This window comes from Lolium perenne, unplaced genomic scaffold (assembly GCF_019359855.2).
Source record: "Lolium perenne isolate Kyuss_39 unplaced genomic scaffold, Kyuss_2.0 unplaced18, whole genome shotgun sequence".
NCBI lineage: Eukaryota > Viridiplantae > Streptophyta > Magnoliopsida > Poales > Poaceae > Lolium > Lolium perenne.
The window spans coordinates 957,294-962,820 of record NW_027248976.1 but is presented as its reverse complement, the minus strand read 5'-3'; the positions used below and the strand labels follow the sequence as shown (position 1 = coordinate 962,820).

The 5,527-nt window shown below is 43.6% G+C and overlaps 1 pseudogene; it reads right to left on the bottom strand.

The window, feature by feature from the left end:
* Nucleotides 1-560: 560 nt before the first annotated feature.
* Nucleotides 561-2,141, bottom strand: LOC127321055 (small ribosomal subunit protein uS2m-like; annotated as a pseudogene).
* Nucleotides 2,142-5,527: the final 3,386 nt, after the last annotated feature.

Sequence of the window (5,527 nt, the reverse complement as noted above, 5' to 3'; positions counted from 1 at the left end):
GCAGCTATATCCGCGAGGATTCCAAGTGTTCAAATTCATCTCGTTACAGAAGATCTCCCACATCAAACATGCAACTGCTTGTCGCATACTCCTGCTACTCCGACCTACGCTTCTCACATCGCATCCTTGGTCCTTAAACGACGGTATATTCATTTTTCCGGGTTCTATGAGCGTAAATGGAGACACTTCCCCCTTCTTCGACATATGAATATGCCTCGCCTCGAAGATAAAGAAATCCTGAGTAAGGAGAGAGATTCTCCACACGAACGAACGACTCGTCAGGTTCGAACTGACTTAGGTTGGACCAGGACCCACCTATCCTCTACCAAGATTGAGTCGCTTTTGGTTACGCAGTTCAGTTGGCGAGAAAAGCCTTCCTAATCTGCGGGCCGGCCAACTAAGTCTTCAAATGAAGAACTTTTACTCCGGGTCAACCTCTGGAATCCCGAGAACTCAGAATCAGAGGCTCGTAGAAACAGAGCAGGAGGTTGGCCGCCTATCCTAGATCTTCCCATTTCCTTTGACCAACGGGTCCTCGAACCCATATAGAAGGATCAGGCTCAGTTATCCTCATCTGAATCATCTTCAGACGAAGACTCATTTAAGCCCAATTCCTCCTCTTGATTTTCATTTTGTTGTAGTTTGTTATCTAGCTCATCCTTAAAATGAAGCTTGATAAGATCGAATATCACTCTTCTTTGCCCTTGACTCTTATCCATCTGCTTGACGAAATCAATAAACGCATCGTCTGTTGAATCAAAGTTCTCCGAGATTTCTCGGATACATTTGTTTTTGACAGCATCAACATTTCCCCTGTAGGCACATAATTGCTCATAGAGCGGTTTAGTGAATTCATCGTTTTTGAAACTCTCAAATTGCTCGCCAATTCTAAAATCTTTTATTGATTCGGCATATTGCCGAATATGTTCCTGACACTCAGCCGTTCGGTTCAAGTCAATACTTAAAGGAGGAACATCGCTCCCACCCCCTTGGTTAACGCTACACTATCACTATCAGATGATAGAATTAGATGAACGTGTGGGGCTTTGTATGTTTCCTCCCCCGAACGGGAAGGACTTTCCAGTTCCGTCCCTCCCATGGGAGCACAGCGACCACGTCCATTCCAGGTTTCTTCCAAAATTGCCCTAAAAATATGATAAGCAGATTGCAAAAGTTATATAATCCATTCGATTAGAAGTTCCCTAGCTTGATCGGACGCGAAAAAAGAGGGATCAACCTGTAAAAAAACGGTTGCTACCACAAGAGCCGCTAGAGTGAAAAGAAGCAGCAAAATCCAATAATTGTTTCCCCTTCCCCTTTTTGGGGAAGAGGTTGAGGAGGAGGCTCCTCTCACCATGGTCCCCCTAGGGAAAGTGGAATTGGTTTTTTTGATTCGGGATTTAGTTTCCACCGTCATCGCTTTCTGTTCAATGATCACTGTTTTCATGATAGAATGACAAAAAAGTAAACTATTTCTATAGTATCACTAGATGGGATGGGATAAGTGATTCTTTTACAGGATTCCCATGGGATCGTAGAATCACCTAAGGATGGTATAGGTATTTGTGATCGATCAGCTTCCAGTATGACCGAAGACTTTCTATCTGCATTTAGAATAATCACACAATCAGGTTGTTGGTTCAGCCCAAAATGGATCTTCTTCTTTCTTGAATGGATTTTTTTTATTTACAAAAGAATTGGTCAAAAACACCCCGATCTTCCATGGAGAATCATCGAAACAATGAGAATTCACATTTCTTAAATAGCTTCTTAAATAGCTCGCCATTTCTTCCATTATCTCCAAATAAAATGAATGATTGGTCTTTAAAAAGAAGGAACGGCCTTTTTGACGACTGGGAGATCCTATAAAATGAAGAGCGTTTCGTAAACAAATCAGTGTCTTGTCTGAATCGAGAATAGCAATTCCATTTCTTGAACCACGGATATACACTTTGAAATGGTGATCAGCTACCCGACGGCCGATATGTGCATTCGTACAAAGTAATTTAGTACATACTATCGAAAGGATTGTCATTTCCGGTTTTTGTTTTGTTTCCTGAGATACAGGTGGTAAGTAAGAAATTCGAATAGGTTATCTGCTGATCTTCTAACCACTCAGAGTCAGAGTCAACATCAAAGGTGGTGACATAACAAGTAGTTCGAAAGCAGAAAGAGGGAAGAACTCAGATAGAAAGGAAGGCGGGTGAAGTTGGCTCGCTCTCGTTCTTCTTACATCTTTCCCTTTTGTCTTTCGAATTGTATCTGTGGCTATTGCTATTTTGCCTATCTGTCTGTCCCCAATAAGTAACTCTCGCTGACCGCGCCCTATGGGGATCATCGAATCGATAGCAATAAGCCCTGTTTGAAGGGGTTCATATACAGAACACCTGGAAATTCTACCCGGAACAGGAGATTCAATTAAGCGAGATTCCGAAGCTACAACTTCGCCTCTCCCATCAATAGGTTTAGCCAGAGCATTTATAACACGACCCAAGTAAGCCTCGCTCACGGGTATCTGAGCAATTCTTCCTGTTGCTTTTACAAAACTCCCCTCTTGATGCTAAACCATAGCTCTAACTGAGTCAAATTCCACAATTTCTAAGAACGATATGCTTTTTTTCATTTTCCACTGTGAAAGCTTCTCTCAATCCCTCCCTAGTCCTTTCTTTCATGGGCACATGCTTACCTAGTTGACCGCTCACATTCATTCATTGTTCGTTCTGAGGTGGATTCGAACCACAGCAAGCGCAGCAAGGATTTAGAGCCCAACACGCTAAACTAAAGAGGATTTTCAGTCCTCTGCTCTACCAGCCAGAACCTAGAAGGACACTGAACACCTGATTTGACACAGCTAGACTGGAAACACTGCTTGTCAAGAGCACAGACCCCAGTATAGAATACTTTTGGAGTATGTTGGTAAGGTCCGGTCATCCGCTTCTGTGCTTGCACTTCTGCGTAACTAGGGGTGCAAGTCCAGTACAGCATACTTTCATAATGGAATCAAAAGCGTCGTCCGGATATACATGAAAAATGTCTATATACGATATTTATGACACAGAATGTTGTTCTTTCAACATGATTCCTCAACAATTGAGTCATTGTAACTGACTCTCCGTTCACTTTGGTTTTTGAGTAATAATTACCATGATGAATTTATCTTACTGCTTGGTTCCGCATTGGATTTAGCCAACTTTTGTTTAGAAAGTGGTGTCACGACTGTGGGGATCAAATGGATGGTTCGGGAAAGTCTAGTGAAGCGGCACGGTCTAATCATATAGATGACCATAGTGGTATGGTTCCATAGAAAACTACTGGAGGCTATTACCGCCACCGAAATGGTTTCCATGCTCCGTTGGATGATTTTCTGATATCGCAGTATCAAGCTAGAACGGTTTCAATTTGTAGGACGGGAAAGAAACCTCATCCTTTGGTGCACATTAACCGATGAAGCTCAACCCTCTCTCGAACTGAGCTATTTAAGCTTTTTATAACACAAAGTTTGAGTAGTTCAGTGAAAAAAGGGCCAAGCTTTCTTCCATCCTTCCTAGCTCCTCGATCTTGCACCCATCTCGCGCATCACTGCTTACTTGTGATCTAGATCTGCATCCTGATAAGGTGCATCCCGTTAAATTATCTTATGTAAAACTTATCACCACAGATAATAAACAGGGCAGAGTTTTGAAAAGTACAACTTGATCTTTCACCTCAGCTTATGGTGGTTACTTTACCTATTTAGGAAGTATGGCCTATATGTCATCATACCTTGTCGGATCATAACCATCCTCATCTTGTCAAGTTTATATGGCTAAAACTGTAGGCGGGTGACCCTGCCGATTGCACCAAGACTGGTATTAGAGTCCCTCGGTAATCTCAATCATAGAGGCCAAAGTTGCTAATGTATCTTCAAAACCTTGAAGAGCTATAGGTAGTAGCAAGGAATCCCACATGAACTGGAAGCTAGATAAGCACCATCGTGGGTTTTGCTTCCATCGAAGACTCCCAAAGGTGCTATGAAATAGGCGAATTGGTCCCCCTAAACAATGAGTTCCAAAATCAGGAGATGCCAATTTTGGACAAAAAGGAGAGACGCCGGAAGTTGTTTACTCAGACCCACCCGGCCAGGGGACTACTCGCTAGCCCATGCTACCTCTAAAAGCTGTCCGGAAACAGGCACTTCGCATCAACTAGTCAACTTTGTGTATGTCATTTTGAGAGTTGGATTTCTCACACAAAGGTATCTCGTGACATCTTTCTTCCTGGAGCCCGTAGGGAAGGAAGGCATACGGGTAAGATGTTTCAGTTCGACCAGGCATGAAGCTCGCACGATGAACAAATTGTCCTCAACTGCGCATATCTCTTTTCTTCATGGACGAGGCAGTTCTTTTCTTCTTTGACAAGGACCGCGCTAGACAAGATATTGAAGGGGCCAACGACATTCACAAGGAAGGCCCTGGATGTGACATTCAATTGGGTTAGTAGGAAAAAACCTTTGCTTTGGATAGTGGTTGGTGTGCCTGGACCGACAGACTAACGTGCGATTTCCCTTTCCGAGCTATGAAATGATTTACTTTTTCTTAAGCAGCGTGAAAATGGATTGCACTGGTGGGTTGATTGAGCAGCGAGAGCAGACTGGATCTTTTTCAGATTGGGGTGCAGGGGACATGAAGGAGTACAAACGGAAAAAGCACGGATTGATTCTTCTCTATATCTAAAGCTTTCACTATCAATGGCCGGCTGCTCCATCTATTGGATCTTCGAGCGAAGCTCGGTTGTTTTCACATGGGGGTAGGGGACAGGAAGACAGCTCTTAGTTCATAGAGGGGCATCAACGGATAAGAACCAGCTCTGGGAGGAGGTGTCCAAGCCCAGGTGGGCAGCACAGACTAAGCAATCCAAGCGATAGCGAGAACTAAGTATGGACGCGTTTCACTAGTCCATTCCGCTAGTCACAGGGGCGTGAGCACCAATGAATAAGGGAGTCGTTCACTAACGTTTCACTGGCATCTTCTGACCAGGCCCAGCACGCTCTTCCGCATGCGCGCTCTCTGCCACCACATTATTATTTTCATTCGAACTTGCAAAACAGGGAAGGGAAAAGGTTACTTCCGAACGTGCGAGGAAGAAAATGACCCTAACGTATCTAACAATCTCCTCTTGATGACCCATTGTGCCTAAATGCCTTTCGAGGGTTACTCGTGGCTTAGCTTCCTCCTCCCCTCATCAAGACTTGAAAGCGAGGAGATACCAAGCAATGTGACATGTCGATACACACAAGAAAGCGCCATCCATCCCTCGAACTGAGTGAAGTTACACCTTTTTGACTATTTCGATGTAGTGAGATTTCGATTGAACAAACAAGAGGGTCTGTATGGTATTGGATCCACCAAAGTTCCTACGATAATGAATGGGGTCGGTTTAGTAGATCTACAACCTCACATTTTGCTAGATTTCACTTGGGCGAAATGAGGCTGCTTTCGCAAAAGATACGCAGCGTAATGCCTTATCCAAATGGTATTCCTTGTCGAAA